Genomic DNA, 24,591 nt, shown 5'->3' with positions numbered 1-24,591 from the left:
TGGGAGGGCTGAGGGTGGATAAGTGAGGGCTGTGGGAGGGCTGAGAGAGTACTCAGGGTGGAAGGACGATTGTGGGGGAAAATTTTGATGATGAACCGGGGGTAGGGCATGGGAAGGAGGGGGAACCAGGCATTGGGAATGAAAGGCTAGGGCCGGGTTTGGTGCGTTTTCTTAGGGGGATTTTGGATGGGGGTGAGCGAGGGCGTCGGTGGGTGGAAGGGAGTTAGGAAGAGGGATGGGACTGGGTGGAGGTGGAAGGGTGTTGGGAAGAGGGACAGGACTGGGTGGAGGTGGAAGGGGGTTGGGAAGAGGGACAGGACTGGGCGGAGGTGGAAGGGGGTTGTGAAATGGGACGGAAACGGGTGGAGGTGGAAGGGGGTTGGGAAGTGGGACGGGACCGGGCGGAGATGGAAAGGGGTTGGGAAGTGAGGCGTCTGTGGGGGATAATGAAGGGATGGTCAGGAATAGGGGCAGCGGCAGCATCTTCCTCTTTCTCCTCTTCCTCCTCACTGTCATCTGAAGAAATAAATGCATGTAGTGTCAGAAGTATATGAAGAACTGTTAATGCTTAAAACAAATTATTAGTCAACAGAGATATTATGACTGCACACCTTACACCCCACCTTTAGGTTACTGTAACATACCTGGAGTGTTTTCCAGATTCATCCTCACAGACCTCACCCAGGCGGGATGATGCAGCCTGAGCTCACGGGCTTTTTTTTTTTCTATCAAATCCTGCATCTATTATATAATGGACAGAAATGAGTGAGGCATGATATATATGGGATATGTTGAACATTATATTAAAGCAAGGGTAGGCAACTCCGGTCCGCGAGAGCCATAATTCAGTCGGGTTGTCAGGATTTCCCCAATGACTATGCATTGAAAGCAGTGCATGCAAATAGATCTTGAAAAGGATTAGGTCCCAATTATTGCCCCACATTCTTTCTGTCATTAGCAAGACAGATGCATCTGGGGACAGTATCTTAGAGACAAGAAATTATCTCCCAAACATGTCCACTTTATTGAATGTTCTGTAGCTCTTTTTATATCATTTTACATGAGTCAATGTCGTCAGCATGTGACGTAAATAAAAACCATATATGGACACAGGTCACATGAAACTTTAAAGAAATAACAAGCATCTTTCTATCTAAAGGCTGAAGTCCAAAGGGTGCCCTGCATAGCAGACAATTTGTTATCTAAAGCTTCTTACAAATTCAGCTTAAGAAAACAATTGAATTCACTTCACAACCAGATAAGAACACACATCTTCTCAAACATAAAATGGCCTTGCAGTATTTCAGAGAAGGAAAAACAAACAGGGTCTGGTTTTCTTACAGCTTCAAACACAGCCTAAGGAAAACTACACGTGTCCTTTCAATCCCCTCTTACGTCATGAAAATGACATCATAAATGCACAGCATGAGCTTGGAGGGAGAGATACTCTAGATATGTCTCTCGAGGAGGGGTTTTAGGAGCTGTAATACGAATAACATAGTGCATGAGCAGGCGAAAAATTACATAAGAGACAAGAGTGTAGATAATAATAAAGATTATAACAATAAAAAGGTCTTTTACCCAGCCCTGCATTCAACTAAATTACTGATCCCAAGAATTAGATAAACCAGAGTTATGTTTGAGATCAGCAGAGAGGTCTACTAATTTCTCAATGGCCATAATAACCTTTCCTGTAGGACCCATATTGTCAGGAATAAAAATGCAACACAATAAAGTACTGGGAAGAATTTTACAGACACCCCTCTTCTCAGCTAGAATCATATCCAGGGCCATACGATTTTGAAAACCATCTGAGAAGTGGGGCCTAATTGATCAGCAATACCTTGCAAGGCATCCCTAGAGTAGTTCACAAAGTGTTGCTGATTATAATAAATTTAATTAATCCAATCAACATTCTTATTAATAGTAACAAAGGGAATAAGGAACTCAAACCCAGCCTTAACCTGATCTTGGGCCTTAAATTCATCTGGGACCCCTCTTGGGACCCCTATAGCATCTATGTATACATGTGGATCAAAACTACCAAGGAAATCAGATTTATATTGAGACAGAAAAGAGGAAAAACCATGTGAATAAGAAGGGTGCCTTTCAGAAAGAATATGCAGGAGTATGGTAACCTTAGTTAAAGCACACTGGCTTATCCACTGGCTGGGTAGCTTAACAGGGAGCCAAAAGTCTTCATAGAGCCAGTAAATATCACCTAGGGCGGGGGTCGGCAACCTGCGGCTCCAGAGCCGCATGCGGCTCTTTTCCACCTTTGCTGCGGCTCCGGTAGTGTGTCACGCAGGCATGCAGTTACACGTCCGGCGTCGCGGCGGGAAATAGCCATGCTGAGCAGTGAGCTCAGCACATACACAGATGAAAGCCTTGCTTGTTGATTGGTCCGGCGGCCCCGCCCCGCCGTGCCGCCGGACCAATCAGCAAGCAAGGCTTTCATCTGTGTAGTGCTGAGCTCACTGCTCAGCATGGCTTGGCTATTTCCCGCCGCGACGCCGGACTTGTAAGGTGCACGTCTGAAAAAGAAATCATCCTGGCCGGGGTCGGTGTCATGCTCCGGAGACCTACAGCCTTCCTATCTCCCTCTCCCTTCTACCTGCTTCCGGCCACATCCCCTGCTCCGCCTCTCTCTTCGGCAACTCAGCAGCAGCAATCGACACAAGCTTCTGACGTCGGGGCCTACCCTCTGCGAGTCCCGCTTGTTTCAACTTCCTTTTTCCACAAAGGCGGGACTCGTAGAGGGAAGGCCTCGATGTCGGCAGCTTGTCTTGATCACCGCTGCTGACGAGTTGCTTAAGAGAGCCGCGGAACAGGGGGGTTTTGCCAGGTGCAGGTAGAAGGGAGAGGGCCAGATGCAGGACTCGTGGGTGGGGGAGCAGAAGAGAGAGAAAGAGAGAGGGGAGGGAAACAAAAGGAAATATTTCATACTGGGCTGGGCCGGAGTGGAGGGAGGGTGGAAAGATTCTGGCTATAGGGTGCATTAACAAAGGAAAAGGGAGGAAAGCTGAAAATGGAGATAGTGACACAAAGAAGAGAAAGAGTAAGCAGGACCTACTGAATAAGGATAGAGATACAGAGGGGACATGAAGAGGAGGTGAAATAGAGACATAGAAGTAATGCTGAAAAAGTGTGTGGGGGGGGGAGATAAAGACATTGAAAGGGCAAATGGTGAACATGGGGTAAAGACAAGGACAGAGACAAATGAAGATTCTGAAAAAGTGGTGAGATAGGGATATAGGTGAGATGGACACAAAGAAGGGTGATGCTGGAAAATAGGTGGAATGGTAATTCTGACAGACACAGAAGGGAAATGCTGGATCAAGGAGAGATGGGGCTCAGGCTGGATGGAATGAGGAGAAATGCCTTGTTGGCCCGGAACTTCCTCTCCTACGTCAGAATTGACGTCAGGGAGCGGAATGCTGGTCAGCGCAACACTTCTGCAGGGAAAGCTTGGGACGGTGGTGGCTTGGGGGCTGTTCCCCGATTGCGGTGGCAGCAAACCGAGTGGCTTGGGGGACGGCACGGAGACAGAAAGAAGGGGGAACAGGGAGACAGAAAGAAAAAGTTGGGGGAGAGAATGAGGTCTGGAGGAGAGGAAACATACAGGAGGCTGAAAGAAAGGAAGAAAGATTGGATGCACAGTCAGAAGAAGAAAGTGCAACCAGAGACTCATGAAATCACCAAATAGCAAAGGTAGGAAAAATGATTTTATTTTCAATTTAGTGATCCTGTATATAGCATTAAGATAAGAAACAATATATGCAGTGTTAGATTTGTTTTATAATGGTTTTGCGGCTCCAAGTTTTTTTTTTCTTTTCGAAAACGGGTCCAAGTGGCTCTTTATGTCTTAAAGGTTGCAGACCCCTGACCTAGGGTGAAAATCCGATGCTGCAACAATGGGGCATACCTATGAGCCAAGACAGAACAATAACCAGGGGGTAAATTACCTACAAAACTACCCTGTGTAAGATTAGAAACATGACGTGTAATTACCCTTATAGAGGGTAACGGCAATATCAAGCTTTTTCTGTCCAGGCAACAAAAGGTATTTAGGACACCACAGTGCACAAAGGGGATAGTAAAATTAGAGGAGGTAGATAGATCCCGTAAGAAAAACTGATGGGTCGGATAGCTAGACCCACCCTTAAACCACATACCCATAATGTACATACCTTCATCAGTAGGTCTAGGGTTGTCAATAGTAAGAGAAAGCTTAATAATTTGTGCATGAACACTTTTCCTATAACAGTTTCCAACCTTACGAAGGGTCCTATGAATAAGCAGTGATTTACCATTTTGGTCCACTTTTTTCAGAGCACTTTCTGGTTTATAAGCCCAGTCAGTATCAATATTCCACCCTACCGCTCCCCAGAATGCACACTTATCCCCCCAACGTGAGTCAGTAACACATATATATACAAATGTCTTTAGTTTTAGGAATCTCAGGACCAATGGCACAGCCTTGGGATATCAATTGATGAACAGTCCACAATGTCACAATACTCAAAAGTGAAGGTGACCACGTGCACACTGCTGGAAGTATACCAAAGGGTAGTATACTGTCTGTCTTTCTGGATTCCAATTGAAGGGCAGCCCTTGGAAGGGAGTCCAGCTTGACTTCGTGTTCGCAAAGAGGTGCAGGGGATGCTGTTTACAGCAGGAGTGTCATTTACAGATGGGTATGGGCAGAAAGTGTCGTGGACCCAGAACACATCATCCCTGTAGACCCAGTTAGAAATGATCCATACAGGAAGAAAAACTAGCAGCAGCGTTGTCAGTAAGAGAATGATAAAGTTAGTAGAATGCTGCAATGAGATCATCATGTTGTTCCACTGGAGGAGGTGAAATCTGCGCAGGGAAAACTTGCTTCTGGTGTTTTAGGTTAACCCTCTTCAAGCGACTTGCGTGGATCCAAACAGGAAACTCCTCAGTGAGTACAGCGGTCCTGGTCACAGCGATCGCAGTAGTGGGAAGGCCAAAGGGGAAATCCGTCTGCTTCCGATCCTTGAAAAGCTTCTGGACGATAACTTTGTCACCAGGCTGGAAAAAATGGGTAGGAATCTGTGGAGAGAAAGGAGAAGTGCAAGACACGTTTCTTTGAACAAGCCCTAATATTTCAATGAGCTTTTGGACGTATTCCTCCTGTATCAAGGGAAGATCACTACTCTCAACTATTGAGGGTTTGTCTACCCATGGGGCGGGGAAAGGTCATCCCGTGAGAATATCAAAGGAAGAGCAGCCAGATGTCTGTGCATACAGAAAGAGATAGAAAACAAAAGAGAAACCATGTTGCCTGTACTGAATGTATTCAGAAATGTATACTGAATGGATCATATGTAGGGAGCACCACGAAATAAACGCTGTATAAAGTAAAACTTTTTCTTAAACATATAACCCCTAACTAAACTATATTTAGAATATGAAAGCTATAAGTAAAAGAACATTGCGCCGTTAGGCTTGTAAGAAGTGGAAAAAGAGCTCTAGAAATGGCCAATGTTATGTATCCTGGAGTACCCACTAAACTAAAGCAAGTAGACATGACACAGACAAAACATAAAGTTTTAAGCGTGAAGCTATTATTCCATCTGTCAAGTGTGCAGGGCTGAATTAAACTCTGCAAATAAACATATTGATATAAAAAAACCAAAACTACAAATAATGTATATCATAACCATATATATCATAACCATCTCATATTCGGAAAAAGGCATAAAGCTAATGTCTCTTTGGAGCGTCTCTTTCTCTGCAGTGATAAAGAGGACCCTTGGAAAACATTAGAATATCTGTGCCAAAACTGATCTGGGATGGCTATGTATATATCCGAACTACCGCTAAGAAAAAGAAAAAACATTTTAAATTAGCAACATCCTAATTTCAGCTAAAACAATAGAAAGGAATTGTGTTTTCCAATTTGTTTTCAATTCACAAACATGCCAGCTGTAGCTATCAAGCTATATATATCTGTATCAAGGAGCAAAAGGTCAAGAATGAAAATATCACTAGCAAGAAGTTAAAATGTCGAGCGAGCACTACAATAACCAATGCCATGATATTGGGCAATGATTAAGGGAGAGCTAGCAGCTGGTATCCAGGGTTTCCCCTCTTTGCACCAAAGTCCGTCCGAAGGGCGGCTTTGGGCACCTGCCAAACGCCAGGCATCAAGTTCAGAGGGGGGTAACAAAGGACTTAAGCTGTGAAAAAAGAGAGGAAGAGAATCCTGTTCACCCTTGAGACCCAGGAGCCCATTTAAAAAAGGGCTTGGACATCGTGAAAAGTGTGAAGGGTAGTGGGGTGACCAAGGGTCCTAGGAGTAACCATCTCTACCACCATAGCACATTCCGCCAGGGCTCTCAAGCAGGCAAGCATGCCATGAACTTGAACAGGAGTGACTGTAGAAAAAAAAGGCAACAGAGCGTAACTTACTGATATGTTCTCCCTTCATGGTGTTACAATGGTCCCAAACAAAGAGATAAAACATATGGTCATAATCAGGAAGACCCAGGCCTGGGCTAGAAACCAAAGCACATTTCAAATGTTCAACATTTCATGAGTCCATCTGATAAGAGCAGTCATTTCAGAACCCAGGGTCTGTCACAGAATCTGGTCATAGAAGAAACAATCAGAGATCCATTGGTGGCAGTAACCAATCATATAAGCATGTCTTTCTTGGTAGCTGGGCGGGGCAGACCCAGAACAGCAGCAATGCGGGAAGTGCAGAGTTTCCTCTGACCATGAGACGGGACAAAACCCAGGTATTTCACTTCAGATTTACACCAGTGCAGTTTATTTCGTGACACCTTGTGACCACACACAGACAACCATTGTAAAAGGTGCAAACTATCAGCCTGACAGGTCTCCTGAATTATGGAACACAAAAAGAGGTACAGGATGAGGACAGAACCATGAGGGGCAGTGCATGGCTGTAGAATAGCCTGGAGGACAATGGAGAGCACCACATGGGAGTCAACATAGCCCTGGGGCATTCCACACCAGGTATACTGTTGCTTAAAGGTGAAGGCAAAAAGGGGCTGAGAAGCCTCATCAACAGGGACTAAAAAAAAACATTCTTTAGGACAATGACAGAAAAACAAACCATCGGTTGCCGATGGAATGGAGGAGAGGAAGGAAGAAACATCAGGGACAATGTGTGCAATGAGAATTACCAAAACATTAACAGCCCTAAAGTCTAGCATGAAGCGGGGGATTCCATCAGCTTTGACAACAAGAGCGATGGGCATATTGTAAGAAGAGATGGTGGTTTTGATAATACCGGAGGAAAGAAAAGTGACAATCAGTGGAATCATGATTCTCACCGTACTGCTTACAACATTGTCGGTGGAAGCCCAAACCGGGAAGTCTGGGGAAAGGGACAAAAGCATTCATGCACGGACCCTGATAATGAAAGCAAAGAACAACAGTCAAAGGTCTGGCAATCAAAAGTGCATTTGTACTTTATATAATTCAAACTGTCAAATAGAAAAATATGGCTTTCAGTCAGAAAGAGAAAACCAGAATCGCATTCCTTAAGGTCAGTAACTAGGTATCCAAATAAGCACAGAGAAAATTTACAACTTGCTAATCTTCTAAAAACAAAACAAAACTTTGCCAGCACAGAACACAAAGGAAGCAGCCGTAGAAGAAACGCACAAAATGAGTCAGGATCAAACTATTGTATGTTCAAAAGGAAGACAAGAAACAGTTCTTGTGTACAAACTGCGAGGGAAAGATCTTAGACTGATTCAAACACCGCTTGCAATTCATTCCACATAACAGCATGTCCTACCTCAGTGTTAAACATATAAACAGTGCAAACGTATACGGGAAAGGATTGGTGACACAGAAAGATGTAGGCTGAAGGAAGAATGTCACACACACACAGGCAACATAAGCCTTACAAGTCTCATTTGTCTAAGAGGGGGAGAATCCTAAGTGCCTTTATGACTCATTACAAAAACAATATAACAATGCAAAAATATTCGCTTATCTTACCTTATAAGCGAGGTACAGTAATAAGAGACAAAAAAATATTATACTCTATAAAATTTTTTAACCTCACAAATGACAAAGTGGGCAGGGGGGGTTCTATAAATAATTTCATTCTTCCCGAAAGAATGGCAGCTGCTTATATTCACGAGGGGCGCTTCCCAAAAGTACCCCGAGATTTTCCCCAAAAAACTCCATAATAGAACCCAAACCTTGAACTTAAAATAAAGGGTGGGAACAGGACGCCAATACCAGTGAGTATTAAAGAACAGAAAAAATTCAGAAATACTCACAAAATATTGGTGGTGTCATCTGCCCCTCCCGGGCGGGCCCCCAACTGAAAAGGATTAGGTCCCAATTATTGCCCCACACTTTTTCTGTCATTAGCAAGACAGATGCATCTGGGGACAGTATCGTAGAGACAAGAAATTATCTCCCAAACATGTCCACTTTATTGAATGTTTTATAGGTCTTTATATATCATTTTACATGAGTCAATGTCGTCAGCATGTGATGTAAATACAAACCATATATGGACACAGGTCACATGAAACTTTAAAGAAATAACAAGCATCTTTCTATCTAAAGGCTGAAGTCCAAAGGGTGCCCTGCATAGCAGACAATTTGTTATCTAAAGCTTCTTACAAATACAGCTTATGAAAACAATTGAATTCACTTCACAACAAGATAAGAACACACATCTTCTCAAACATAAAATGGCCTTGCAGTATTTCAGAGAAGGAAAAACAAACAGGGTCTGGTTTTCTTACAGCTTCAAACACAGCCTAAGGAAAACTACACGTGTCCCTTCAGATCTCAAGCATATTTATTGTGGAAATCCTGAAAACCCAACTGGAATACGACTCTCGCGGACCGGAGTCACCTATCCCTGTATTTAACTCAAAAAAGTAAAACATGGAGGGACACAATTATGAACTGCGCAATTTTCCAGCAGGTGGATGATGATGTAGTGCGCGATTTCATGGAATGCGGACAAAATATGCATACATATTATTGACTTCCGTGCAACAAACATGCATATTATAAATATATATAAACCGCGCATGTATTTAAAAGGTACTTACTGAGCGCGGTGTCAAGGCACTGGCATTGAACAGGCGCGTGAGTTTCCTCCATGCCCTGTCCATTTCATTAATGTTCCGCCATTTCCCCTTAATGGGGAACAGTAATTTTGCATTTAGAGAGAAGTACTCCGTCAAACGGAATACTTCTCTGAGAAGTTGGGCTTTCGCCCACGAACTACTTCATCGGAAGCCATCTTAGTGCATCTATGACATTTTTGCAAAGCTTATATACCACTCACATGACTGATTGAGAGTGAATATCGTGAGATTTCCCCTTCCTGCGCTGCTATTGGTTATCTAAAACACATGTTATATGGTTAATCGTCAAGCACTGATTATATTATATTGAAAGCACGCATTGGAATAGTGAAATGCGCATGTTAATTGAGTATGTGTGAATTGTGAAGCATATATGTTTTGTATTACTTTAGCAAAACACAGAATTTACATCAGCGTGACGCGCATAAGTCTTGACTGAATCGCATGATGACATCAGCATTCATCCATTGTGCATGGTAAAGACGTCTGTCCTCATTTTAAAGTTATCGTTGTTTTGCACGCAGTGACACCTATGAATTCCCAGTTCTCTGTAAACAATGTTTTCTAAAGCAAACATTAAGAAATTGCATGCATTTGAAGTTTAACTTCAAATGCATGCAATTTCTTAATGTTTGCTTTAGAAAACATTGTTTACAGAGAACTGGGAATTCATAGGTGTCAATTCATAGGGAGGGAACAAACTGCGCATGCGCAGATGATTTCCGATGTATGCATGCGCTGGCTTAACGCTCCTTATGAGACAAATGTGGGTCGCGTATATATGAATGTGCAGCATGCATATGTTGAGTGGTTTACTATCAAATATTCGCAATTGTTTCGCGCATATTTGTTTGAGATCAGTGGCATACCTAGGGTATGTGGCACCCGGGGCCCATCATTTTTTGACACCCCCCATGTAAAAATTTTTTTTTTTTTTTTTTGCAATAACCATGAAATGGAATAAATGGTCAGAATAGAAACAGGCAGTGAAAATTTTCTTTTATTGAACCTCATATATGTAACCATTATTCCAAACATAACATAACATAAATTTTGTCTAAATTGTCATGACATCAGAAGTACATATGGAGTAGTTGCAGGTGATGCTTGGGACAGTTCTGATTGTGTTAGTTCGGTTTTATGTGTTTTTTGAATAGAAGGGTTTTTATTTATTTTTTGAAAGTTTTGTAGTCTGCGGTTGAAGTCAATAGGTTGTAGAGTTGGAGGTCGAGAGTTGCAGCTCGAATTGCTAGGAGGTTGTTGAACAGTTTTTGGTTGGAGGGTGTGTGAATGGTGCGTGAGTTCTCCTATGTCTAGTTGAGGTGGATTTAATTAGTCGATTGCTCCAATAGGCTGGGCTGTCTCCGTTTATTGCTTTAAATGGTAGGCAGGAAAATTGGAAGTGGTTAGTAGGGATAGTGGAGCATATCTGGAGACTGAGTAAGAAGGTTAAAACAACAAACTTAAAAGCAACTTAGAATTCTCTTCCATTTTTGTTCCCATTATAAAAAAAACACTGATAAGTTCCCAGGAAAAAAATACATTAAAATAAGAAGTGAAAACAAAGGCCCCTACAGATGAGAACATAACATAAGAATAGCCTAACTGGGTCACACCAATGGTCCATCATGCCCAGTAGCCCATTCTCATGGTAGCTAATAGTGCTGCCCGATTCAGAGAAAAATATTTCATTCGATTCGATTCACTGTTAATGACACCGCTTTTTAAGTTTAAACAAAGTACAACAATAAATTTCACAACAACAATAAATTTCACAAAGTACTTAAAAAAAAAATCACATTTTTCCATTAAAGCAGTTCTGGAGACATTTGCTTGAACAGTCTTTTTTCCCAGTCTATAAGCAAGCAATATGAAAAAGATTTCCTTAATTATCTACTCAAATATTTTTGCTATTTACTTTCATTGTACCTAGACTATTATTCAGTAGAAAAAAATTAGTTTGTTCAATCAAGCAGAACATTCACTCATAGAAGTCCAATGTCCACACAGGATTTGATTGAACAAACCAAATTTTTTCTACTGAATAATAGTTTAGGTATACTGAATAGCAAAAATGTTAAAGCCACACAGAAAAGCAGTAAAAGTCAATAGGTTCTCCAAGTGGGAACAACCTGATGTCTCAGCACTTGAGGAAAAGACCACGTAATAATGTTTATAAGATAAATCATATAAATGATTATACTGAAGCAGGGTGTCCTCAGCGTGAGAGGTAAGCGAGAGGAGTGCAGTGCACACCATCATAGGACACCTCAGGTGTGCTCAAATTAATCAATGTGATAAATTAAACAGTGATAAACAATTGGTCAATCACAAGAGTGCAAGATCAAACAGGTTGTTCCCACTCAGAGAACCTATTGACTTTACTGCTTTTCTGTGTGAGTAGATAATTAAGCAAATTTCAGATAGCCTACAGAACTGATTCTCACCTTCCATCCCCAGCCCCCAAGACTTACCAGACCCCCCCTGCCGATGTATTTACTTACTGCCTGAACTGGATATTAATTCGTGGGGAAGAGAGGAGAAATGCGGGAAAAGAGCCAGCCAAAACTAGTATTTGTTGCTGCTGAGTGCCGAGGTCTGCTGCACGAGGTCCGCTCGCTCGCCGCTTGACTCTCCCACTCCTTTCGTTTCTTCCGATGTAATTTACTGTTTCGCAAAACCGGAAGTTACATTAGATGGGAAGAGTCCGGCGGCGTGAAATAGTCCGAACTCGTCGATTCACCTGATTCGAATCGGTGAACCGATTCAAATCGTGAATCGGGCAGCACTAGTAGCCAATCCAGGTCACTAGTACTTGGTGAAAACCCAAAGAGTAGCAACATTCCATGCTACCAATCCAGGGCAAGCAGACGCTTCCCCCATGTCTTAATAACAGACAATGGACTTTTCCTCCAGGAAAGCCTTTTAACATAACTTCTGGCCACTTCATTTTTAAGCTTAGATCTTTCCTTGCAAACAAAGACCTTGCTAGATGTCAAATACAGCACAAGGTAACTTCACACGGACTTAACTATGCAGGAAATGAATCTCCTCATACACTCACCATATAGTGCAAAAATGTGCAAAGGTCTGTTTTTTTCTTTCGATCACTACACAGCCTAATGCCACACAAGCAGCGCTGTTACAAACATATTCTGAAGGTCAATGCTAAGGTTGACAAAGTTTCCTTCCTTGGACCAGAAGGAGATACTGACAAACCACTGGAAGAGATTCTAAAACAACTACCCAGAAATAACATCCAAAGACCCACTCAGTGTGTGAACCAGTTGAGTGGAGTGGACTAACTGGGGGTGGAAATGGGCCCAGAGTTTGCTCAGCAGAATTTCCCAGATTACCTCTTCCTCTCAACACACTGACATGCTACCACCACCACCAACACTAGGAACACCTCACCGAGTATGCCAGCAATGCTTATAAACTTTATAAAACACATTAATATATTTTCTTATAAAGCATATATTTTAACTGAACTCAGCCTTGCCATTCACAAAAATAGAAAAGTTCCCATTTCAAGCTGTCTCATGTACACTTTTCAAATCTAACATATTGTAATCACAAAACAGAAAATAAAATTATTTTTTCTACCTTTTGTTCTCTGGTCAATATTCAAATCTTGTTGGTCCCAGGCTCTTGTTGTCTTGCTTGCCAGGGTCTCCTTTCTCTGTGCTAACCATCCTTCTGCCATCTCTGACCTCCCCTTCCGTTTCCCTTCCCTCTCCCGGAGATCTGGCATCTTTCCTTTTTTTTGTCTCCATCCACAGATTCACCTTTTCTCAACTCCCCACCACCCCAGGATCCACCATCTCTCCCTTTCTGTTCCCAACTATCCTCCTATCCAGTATCTCTATCCCCCTTCACACCATCCCCTGTTTCCAAGTTCTCTCCCTTTCTGTTCCTTCCCTCCCTAATTCCCATTATGCACCATCTCTCTCCTCTCCTCTGTTTTTAGACCCATTATTTCTAACCCCCAAAGTCTGGCATATGCACGTATCTTTGAACCCCCCCTTCCCTCTCTCCCTCTGTGTACTTTTACACCAGGACCCCCCTTCCCCGAAGGTCTGTCCCCCCTCCGAAGGGCTACACCCCACCCCTGAAGGCCTGCACCCCCCCAAAGGCCTGCACCCCCCTGAAGGCCTGCACCCCCTGGAGGCCTGCACCCCCCCTGAAGGCCTGCACCCCCCCCGAAGGTCTGTACCTCCTGAAGGCCTGCACCCCCCTGAAGGCCTGCACCCGCCCGAAGGACTTTACCTCCCACCCGAAGGTCTGTCCCCCTCTGAAGGCCTAAACCCCACCCCTGAAGGCCTGCACCCCCCCGAAGGTCTGTACCTCCTGAAGGCCTGCACCCCCCTGAAGGCCTGCACCCCCCCACCCGAAGATCTGTCCCCCCCTGAAAGCCTACACCCCCCCGAAGGTCTTTACCTCCCACCCAAAGGTCTGTCCCCCCCCTTAAGGCCTACACCTCCCTCTTAAGGCCTACACCCCACCCCTTAAGGCCTACACCCCCATCTAGTACTGTCTAATGCAATTAGGTACGGGTCAGGAGGCCAGAGGGGAAGCAGGACATTGCAGCAATTCCCAACTGACCCTCCCCCCTCACCCTCTAAAGCAGGAGCCGGCTAGCAAGAGGAAGTTGCCGATCCTGCTTTAGGGGGGGAGGGTCAGTTGATGATTCGGGAGGCCGATTTTGGGGTTTTTAAAAAATTGATTCGGGCAGAAAAAAAAAATAACAATAAAACCACCGCCAAGCAGCCCAGCGATACTCACCCTCAGTTCCTGCCTTAATTGCAGTGTCCCACGCGGCTCGGGCTCCCTTTCTTGCTTCCACCCAGCTGGAAACCGGAAGTTGCTGACCAAGCTCCGACGGCGACGGGGGGTGTGGCCATGGGGGAATGGAAGTTAAGAGAGAGGGCTCAGGCAGGATCACTTCGGGGACTCGCGGAAGCCTTGGAGTCGGGCCATAGCAGGGAAGTTCCCGGGCCATGACTCCAAGGCTCGAGCACCCCTAATGAGCTGGCACCCGGGGCGGACTGCCCCCCCCGCCCCCCAGGTACGCCACTGTTCGAGACCCAATATTTTAACTATGGAACAGAACGGTGCCAAGTCAGATGCGTGAGAGACTGACACATATGCACATGCGCAGAAGAAACGGGTAGCACAATATGTTAATCTGTAAATACTAGTGTAGTGGTTAAAAAAAATTGGAGAAATTTTAGGCATGGCTTGGGAGTGATTGCATGATGATATGTCGCATACAGTTCAAGAGGGCTGATAGCGCCTGAAAGCTGGAAAGAGGATAAGGGGGATAAGAGGGAGATAAGCAAAGTCCAATATGTATGAAGAGGACTGTAGAGGCTATGTATGCACAACATTTCTTGAATGTTGATGGAGAGTGTTTATAGCAACATTTGAAAGACAGTGGGTGTGACCACAATAACATGGACAAGAGTAGTTAGATTTTTTGGAACTTCACATTTGGAATGTTACCATGTGCACATTTATTTCCAAGGTTTAATAATCACTTTTTATGATTACACAATTATATATAGGTTTCATTGGATGTACACAACAGTTATAGGATCACTTTATTTCACTTACCTACCATGTTAATTCTTGTCTTTATAACTTAGAAAAGTAATCACCTAACAGCTGAAAATCATTGAAAGACTTTAGATGTGTTTAGTTCATTGTTTAAATTGTATCCCTTATTAGTTAGTTTGTGAAATTGCATGTATAAAAGTAACAATAAATGCTATGGTTATTTATTTCATACAAAGATAAAACAAGAGAATAAACTTTTTTAACAATGTTTATTAACATATAACATATGATTGAAACATGTAATACACATATTTTTTTCAAACTTTAAATCAACACAATAAAGAGCATGGGTGTAAGGAGAAGAAGAGAGCAGTGGATGTTAGCATATCAACAGTAAAATCTGAACTTCAATATCAAACTCTAAAGTTCCAGATTATATGCTATACCTCTCAGATATTGAAAAAGAGGTCTCTGTCCATATGTTGGCAGCAGCGCTGTTAGTCTTTGAGTCACTTTCAAATACACGCTCTTACTGCTGGATGCTGCACGGTTACCTGCATGGAAATGAGCAATCAGCTGTTCAGTGTGATCTTGCTCACGCTGTATATGCTCAATGAGTTTAAAGACGGTTGGATGATGACATGAAACCGAAGATTGGAATGCATGGTGCCAACCCTCCACCGAATTGTTGGTCCGAGGCAGTCCATCTTCAACATATGAGTGCATATTCCATAGAGAAATAGCAAAATTTGGGGGACCTCTCTGATTTCGCTGCCATCTACCGATGTAATTGTCTTCCCAATATTCATACACTGTGCGCAGTTCATCTGGTTGGCTGTCCATCAATGACTCAAAACATTCACTAACATCTTGAACAGGAACAAAACTTAATGCTAACAGCATAGTAACATAGTAACATAGTAGATGACGGCAGATAAAGACCCAAATGGTCCATCCAGTCTGCCCAACCTGATTCAATTTAAATTTTTTAAATTTTTTCTTCTTAGCTATTTCTGGGCAAGAATCCAAAGCTTTACCCGGTACTGTGCTTGGGTTCCTACTGCCTAAATCTCCGTTAAAACCTACTCCAGCCCATCTACACCCTCCCAGCCATTGAAGCCCTCCCCTGCCCATCCTCCACCAAATGGCCTTATACGGACACAGACCGTGCAAGTCTGCCCAGTACTGGCCTTAGTTCAATATTTAATATTATTTTCTGATTCTAGATCCTCTGTGTTCATCCCACGCTTCTTTGAACCCCGTCACCGTTTTACTCTCCACCACCTCTCTCGGGAGAGCATTCCAGGCATCCACCACCCTCTCCGTAAATTTCCTAATATTGCTCTTGAATCTACCACCCCTCAACCTTAAATTACGTCCTCTGGTTTTACCATTTTCCTTTCTCTGGAAAATATTTTGTTCTATGTTAATACCCTTCAAGTATTTGAACGTCTGAATCATATCTCCCCTGTCTCTCCTTTCCTCTAGGGTATACATATTTAGGGCTTCCAGTCTCTCCTCATACATCTTCTGGCGCAAGTCTCCTATCATTTTCGTCGCCCTCCTCTGGACCGCTTCAAGTCTTCTTATGTCCTTCGCCAGATACGGTCTCCAAAACTGAACACAATACTCCAAGTGGGGCCTTACCAATGACCTGTACAGGGGCATCAACACCTTCTTCCTTCTACTGGCTACGCCTCTCTTTATACAGTCCAGCATCCTTCTGGCAGCAGCCACTGCCTTGTCACACTGTTTTTTCACCTTTAGATCTTCGGACACTATCACCCCAAGGTCCCTCTCCCCATCCATGCATACCAGCTTCTCACCTCCCAGTTCTAAGTAGAGTACATATCGCTCTTCCAACGCAGTTCTTAATTTTTTATTTTTTTTTTAATTTATAAATTTCAAATTAACAAATCAAGATAAATCTTGTACAGAAAGTGATTACAGCAAAAGAACAAAAAGAAAACCTTTTTGGTGTACAATTTTGGTGTACAATCTTATTCTGTCATCATCCCTGTAGTTAACGGTCAATCTCTCATCTTGAATTTTACGCCACAACAATTGCCCCAGAAGGAAAAGAAAGCCAGAAACTGCAGCATTTGGAAATACTGTACTGGCAGCTTGCAGGCATGCTCTTTCAAAGTCCATCAGAATAGTCAATGGTGCCAACGTGTTTCTGGTTTCTACCAGTTTTCTTAGCACACGTTCATAGTCTTCCTCCGTTTTACTATTCAACAACACATACACCATGGGAAGTGCACGATTGTCTACAAATGCATGGATGGTAAACACTTGTACAAACAAATGGGGGGCAACTTTAAATGTCCCATCCATGAACCAATGGCCATGTTGCTCCAACACCTCAAGATTGGCTGGGGTTGTGAAAATGAAAATACGCCTTTCATCATTTTCACCTGAATCCCACAAAAGTAATTGTTCACCATGCGAGGTTCTTTGCAGCTGCTCAGGAATTTGAATCTCTCTTAGTGACCTGGGATTACCTATTTCTAGAGGTCCTGCTTTTCTTTTTTGATTGATTGTTCTCTGCATGGATGTGTATGCAGGCAATAAGGTAGATGTTTCTAAGGTGAAACCCGCTGTTGTCCCCAGAATGATCTGTCGTGGCTTTTCAACTGTGGTCACAGCCCTTTCACGTACTTCTCCCATCATTCTTTCAGCAGCTATTCTGGCGTTGTTGGGTGCATGCACATGCGCCGTTATCTCGACAGAAGATCCATCCATGTGCCTTTTTCTTCTGCCTACACAGTCACGACACACACACCTCCAGGATGTGGAACCGTCTGCCATAACTCGATCACGACGATAAAGATGTCCTTCATGAACCCAGTGCTCTTTCCCACGCTGTGAAGTTATTACTTCCATGTCCATGGCAGTTCATTCCTGAAAACATACAGTTTATTATTATTATTATATATTGCAAATCCCTCCCCTCCTTCCCCTTTTCTTCACCCTCATAGAAAAAATACAAAAAAAGATAAAAAAAACAACTCCCACATCTCCACATTCCCTCCCCTCTTCCCCCTTACCCATCCAAAATATGCACTTATCTACAGCTCAATTCAGTAGTGCGCATCTTACAAGCACTTTTCTACAGCCTACCGAAACCTTGAGTGAAACTTGAGCTACACAGCGTTTTCTTACCTACGGCCTACCAAAACTTTGAGCGAAACTTGAGCTACACAGAGTTTTCTTATCTACGGCCTACCGTAGCTTACTGCGGTCTACATAGTCATAGCGTTTTCTTACCTAAGGCATACCGAAACTTTCAGCAAAACTTGAGCTACACAACATTTTCTTACTGTGGCCTACCGAAACTTTGAGCGAAACTTGAGCTACCGAAATTTGCGTGCAATGTTATATAAAAAGTTAGCAAATGAAAATATAAACATACCTTGCTAATGAAGAAAATTGAAGAAAATTTGAAGTAGTGTTGCAGTGAAATCCGAATTTGGAAGTAGTGTTGCTCTCACCAAAGGCGAGTGAAATTTGCGCAAAAGTAAGGTTGCTCTCACCAAAGGCAAGAGAAATACCAGTTATATAGCAAGTTATATAACAGGCACAGTCAGGCAGCGAAAGGATGGTGGACTGTTCGGAGCAAGTATAAAAGGAGCAAATGTAACCAATCAAGAAGACGCTAGCGAAGGGAAACCAATCACAAAGACGCTAACAAAGGGAGGGGGGGCTCTTCCGAGGAAACCAATCACAAAGATGCTAGCTAAAGACTTTAGCAAAGGGAAACCCAATCACAAAGACGCTAATGAAAGGAGGGTGGGCTCTTCCGATGAAACCAATCACAAAGACGCTAGCTGACTTTTCGCTCAATTGTCATGCGCTGAATTGTCTTTGCGCATTTGTCTTCGCATGTTTGTGCATTTGTCTTTGCATTAGGCTTGCGCTCATTTGTCTGCTCCCATTTGTTTTTGCGCTCACTTGTCTTTGCGCTCATTTGTCCGCGTGATTTTTTCTGCATTCGTTTGTCTTGGCTCTGTTGTCTAGCACTCATTTGTCTTTGCGCTCACTTGACTTTTCGCTCAATTGTCATGCGCTGAGTTGTCTTAACGTATTTGTCAACGCGCGTAAGTCTTGCGCGCATTAGACTTGCCACCGATATATGAGTGCTGGTGAACTCCCTCTGAGTGTTTCATATAGGGTTCTGCCATCATTTTTTGTTATTTTATATATATTTTTGGCAGTACTTTTTGAGTTTTTTTGTGTTGCCCTTTGATAAATGCTACAAGAATGAAACACAATCTCACTTTGCCTGGGAAGAACTGTAACTTGAGTACTCTCTCCCTTCCCTTTGCTGCATCTGTTTTTTGCTAACTGAGGTCATTCTAACAGGAAACACCTTTCCAGCTCAGGAAGTTTTCAAAACAAGACAATCAAACATAATCCTTGGAGAGGTGAAAGGAAAAGACAGAAGGAAACCCCTTGCTGACACAATGGGAGCTTTCTTTGGTATACTGTGCTTCGGTATATGGAACTGGCTAGTGTGAGGCACAATTAAATATCTCATCCCATGTTGTATCACAGTGCAAGAGCTCTTTTGATTGAGGCAGCAAGAGTATAATAATTTTGTAGTCAAATACAATGAGTTACTCCTCTGAAAGAAAATTTATCAGTTCAGTGTAATTTTTTTAATCTTCCACGCAGAGGAATAATTTGTAGAGATGTAGATTACCGTAATTTGAAATGATATGGGAAATGTCAATGACATTTCTCATATTATTTTTATTTTTAACCCAAAATATGCACTATTTGAGCAAAAGACAACACTTTACATTACAACAGATAAGTCTTATAAGTCTTATATTGTCAAACACCTGAAACTCAAGATGGTTTATAAAAGGATAATGATCATAGAGATAAAGAAACATGATGGCAGCTAAAGGCCAAATGGCCCATCTGCAGTAATCATTATCTCTTTCTCTGAGAGATCCCATGTGCTTATCCCAGGCCTTCTTGAATTCATACACAGTCTTTGTCTCTACCACCTCTTCTGGGAGACTGTTCCATGCATCTACAACCCTTTCTGTAAAAAGTATTTCCGTAGATTACTCCAAAGCCTATCACCTCTTAACTTCATCCTATGCCCTCTCATTGCAGAATTTCCTTTCAAGTGAAAGAGACTCGACTCATGCGCATTTACATTATGTAGGTATTTAAACGTCTCTATCATATCACCATAGATAATCATGTATTTAATTAGTTTTCTATCCCACTGTCTCCAAAGAACTCAGAATGGGTTACAGGTTAAACATACATAATATACAGTTAATAGGTTACGATTTGCACTAGATTTACCATAATTTCAGTACAAGTTTTTGTTCTAACTTGACATGTACTAAGGGTCTAATACTAGCATACATAATATATAGTTTACGGGTTACAATTTGCTATAGTTATCCTTACAGTGCAAGTTTTCCAGTACAAGTTTTATCCTAACTTGACACACAGACAGTTTACATATTAGATTTGCCATAGTTGTAGTGCAAGATTTTTCAATACAAGTTTTCCTTCTAATAATCTCTACCATTTTTCCCAGTACCAGTGTCAGACTAATTTCCCAGATGACCTCTGGAACCCTTTTTAAAAATTGGCGTCATGTTGGCCACCATCCAGTCTTCTGGTACAATGCTGGATTTTAAAGAAAAATGACAAATTACTAACATAGCTCTGCAATTTTTAAATTATATCAGCACTCTGTGATGTATACCATCCAGTCCAGGCGATTTGCTACTGTTCAATTTGTCAAATTGACCCATTCAGGGGGTATCAACCTCAAATACACAGTAGGCTAAAATTAAAACTTGGACAAAGTTGTAGGCCAGCCTTGATATTTATTGAAAAAAAATGTCTACAATTTAGGTATGAAACAGTAAAAACTAGTAGCTACAATACTACAATTGAGGTATAAAACAGTTGGCGAAACCAGTTACATCAGTTGGCGAAGCGAAAGTTGATGTTTATGAATATATGGGAACCTTACTTACAAACCTTGCATCCTAAGGGCCGTTGTGCGGTCTTAAGATGGGTGTCCTAGAGTGTATTGATGTGTCATAGTGAGGTGAATTAGAGAATACCATTGGGGGGGGAGGGAGGGTTTTGGGTGGGGAGGTGGAGGGTATTTATGCTTCTTATTTTATATTATTTGATGCATTGTTGTTGTACTATACATAATGTGATATTCTTATGTTGTTTTTTGATATTGTATGCATCAATAAAAATTGTTTGAATCTAACTGATAGCTATAAAACCTTTATACATTGCTAGAGACAAATGGTGAACCTAAATTAAAAGCAGGAGTGGAAAAAAGGAAATCTCTCAAATAGGAAAAGCCAAGAGAATAGAAAATACTACACGAGGAGAAAAAGTTTGGGATCTGGAACAGTTGAAGATTTTGCCCTGCTTCTTGCTATGCAACTGAATTCACCTATGGCACCATGCCTTATCCAAACCAGTTGATAACGATGCCTCTCCTGTTTCACCTCTCCATGATTTTAGCTTTACTCTGGCAGCTCAAAAAGCTTTACCTAGCTCAGCTCTCTCCCATAGTTGCTATGGAACAGATGATTCACATTCAATGACTAGCAATCCTTACATCTCCAGCTCAGAGCAAACATTAAAGAAGAATGTGGCATCTACATATCATCCTGTCTTCCTTTGATGGTGGTATCACATTTAACATAGCTTTCACCCCCCCCCCTCCCCTGGGGAGTTGTTTCCTGGCTGGAGCAATCAGGCCCCATTTGTTGTAGAAATGACTTAGATGAGAAGTGCAACAATTGCAGGCAGCCTGTAACAACCTGTTGAATTCTCTCTCTCAGCACCATCTGTCAGGCTGTCTCACAGATGTGGCCCAGCAGCGACTTTTCACGCGGCCCTGCTGCTAACAGATGAGCCTTCCCCCCCAATCCTAGCCATCCTGTGTCACACTAATCTCACCACCAAAAAAGAAAAAACCAGAGAGAGAGTAGAAAATTGAATGAGAACTTTCCTAACCCAGTGTAGCCACTGCTGAATTAAATAACGGGTTTGGAAAGAGAGATGTGCATACATAAAAGTGGTGATAGCGTTTCCTTCTTGGGCAGCTGCAACGGGATAGTCTGAACTGAACCTTCTCTCAGGCACCCCTATCCACTGCTGTAAGGCCTACGGCAGACAGAGAGTACTGTAACACCATCATCTCCTCTACTCCTGGCCTGGGACCCAGCATGACTCACCCGTCACCCCCCAGGCACCTGCGAGGAGGAGAAAGCAGCTGCACAATCCAGTCTGCCGGATCACTCACTATACCCAACACCGTTCACCACCAAAGACAAAAACCCCCAGGAACACATTGACAATCATTGGTCCAAGAGCAAATAGTAGAATACTCTCAAAGCTGTGACAAGAACTTTTAAAGCAGGAATACTTACCAAAAAAAGCAATTGCAGAAGAGTCCAGTGCTACTGCAACTGTGACAAACCTGTAGCCAGCTTTGTCCCTATAAGGGATAAAAGCAGCACACGGTCCCTGGTCCGAAGGGCTGATCAGGTTAAAGGTAAAAGTTTGGAAATGGCTGACTACCCCTCAGACAGTGAGGTAGAGCAAGAGAGACAAGAACATAAGAATATCCAGCAGAGAGCGCTGTCTCAGGATAGGTACTTCAGAAAGCCTGTGGGGACTCTTATTGAGAAATGGAGTCCCAATCCTGCAAGGTACACACATTTCTCACCTAGGAGGAAGCTGTATGATTTCCCTAGGGATTTGCTGCCCAACCCCCCGGCTCCTAGGAGAGAGGGGTGGGGCTTTTACTGGGATAAGAACATGGCGTGGAATCAGGAGGGAGAGCAGGGACTGAGCAGAAGCTGAGGAGCCTTGGGCAGAGCAGGACCTACAGCAGCACAAGGAGTCAGAGCAGGAGAGAAGCCTCTCTCCTCAATCCCATGTTGGGGAGGACATAGAAATGGCTGAGGACTGCCCATGCTCAACTCCAGCTGCTGCTGACAGGACAGAAGCCATGGAGATCTCTGAGCCGTTTGTGGAAGCTGACAATTTCCCTGCTGAAATGGAGGTGGGTTACTGAAGGGAGTGAAGCTAGGCTGTGCTTGTGCTGGCTCCGTAACCTAAGCCTCAGCTGATAGCAGTAAAGTCTTCCACTGTGAAGGCTGCATGGAGGTCAGTGTTTGTTCAAGAGAACTGTATCGGGATAGGTGTGAATTGCCTGTATGCAAGCTTTAGTATATCTTAGCAGCTTAGCTACTGTCCTATTGTGCACCGTGAACTGAGAAACGCAGCTGCTCCTAATGAGTTTAGCAGGCAGCTCTGGACTCTTTAACCCTTCCTCAGCTAGGTTAGCTGAAGGTTGAAACCTGAAGTCACAGTTACTACTTTAGGTTCCTGGTTTTGTTAGGAAGTTTATTTCACATGATTTTGTGAATTTATTTTGATGGCATTTTTGTGTTTCTGTTACCCTGGTGAAAAGGACTGTATGCAAGCCAAGGCAAGTCCAGGGAATTGCCATTATATGCCATATGCAAGCTGTAAGCCATTCTGACAAATCTGACACATTAATAAAGTTAATGAACAAGTTTTTGAACTGACTTAAGATTGTGTCTCCTCCTTTTTGGGCCAAGGTTATCTCAGTGTGGCCTGGCAGACTAGGCAGGAGCCTAGTCTGTTCTAACCTGAAAAGCCTTCCTCCTACCTGAGGAGGCCACGCTGACAGGTCAATATTCAACACAACTATACCCCTGCCAGTCAGAGCAGGGTATAAGTGTGTCACACAACGCAGTGTGAGACTGTGAAGAGAGCCATAGAACACTGCGGGAACTTGTATAAACGTCAAACGTGATGACGTTCCTAATAGGGATGTGAGCCAATTGGATCAAAAAACTGTTTACTGGTGGGCTAGCTCAAGCAGACATTTGGTATTGTCATGCGGGCCAAATATAATTACACCGAGGGCCAGATTTGGCCCACGGGCCTGAGTTTGACTGCCCTGCATTATATCTTCCAGTGTTATAGAGATTTGTTTGATTTTTCTCAGATTCATCAGAATTTAATACCATTTCTGGCACCGGTAACTTCTCCACATCTTCCTTGGTGAAGACCAAGGTAAAGAATTCATTTAATTTCTCTGCTATGGCCTTGTCTTCCCTGAGAGCCCCTTTTATCCCTCAGTTGTCTAGTGGTCTACCTGATTCTCTTCCCTGCTTCTTGCTTTTAATATACCTAAAAAAGATTTTACTGTGTGTTTTTGCTTCTAGCACAATTTTCTTTTCAAGGTGTCTCTTTGCCTTCCTTATTAGTGCCTTGCATTTGACTTGCCATTCCTTGTGCTGTTTACAACTATTTTCAGTCGGATCCTTCTTCCACTTACTTAAAGATTCTCTTTTAGCTCTAAAAGCTTCCTTCCCTCTCTCCCATTGTACAGCATCCTTACTTCCTTCTGTCCTGGATCAATCACCCTCTTTTTTTCCCTTCCCACCCCTGATAAGTAACCAAGATAATAACAAGATAGTCTATCAAGTTACAAAAATGCAATTGTAGTGGGTCAACTTACCAATTATCTGGAGAAATTTTCATTACTTCAACCTTTTCAATATGGGTTTGTTCTTATTTTAGTACCAAAACTTTATTGATCTCTCTAAAATCCAACTATGACTTCAAAATAAATATTCAATTTTGATTCAGTTTGATGTAGTACATCATGACATTTTGTACCAATTACTTTCAGATATCGGTCTTAATCAGGTTGTTCTTGTTTGGTTTTCTACATTTTTATTGTCCCGATCTTATTCAGTTAACATTGATGGTAATATTTCTAATTCCTGGCAACCTCCTTGCAGAGTTCCCCAGGACTCTCCGCTTCCCCCAATTTTGTTTTATCTTTATATGA

This window comes from Geotrypetes seraphini, chromosome 4 (genome assembly GCF_902459505.1).
Source record: "Geotrypetes seraphini chromosome 4, aGeoSer1.1, whole genome shotgun sequence".
NCBI lineage: Eukaryota > Metazoa > Chordata > Amphibia > Gymnophiona > Dermophiidae > Geotrypetes > Geotrypetes seraphini.
The sequence above is the reverse complement of the archived record's forward strand: the minus strand, read 5'-3'. Positions refer to the sequence as shown.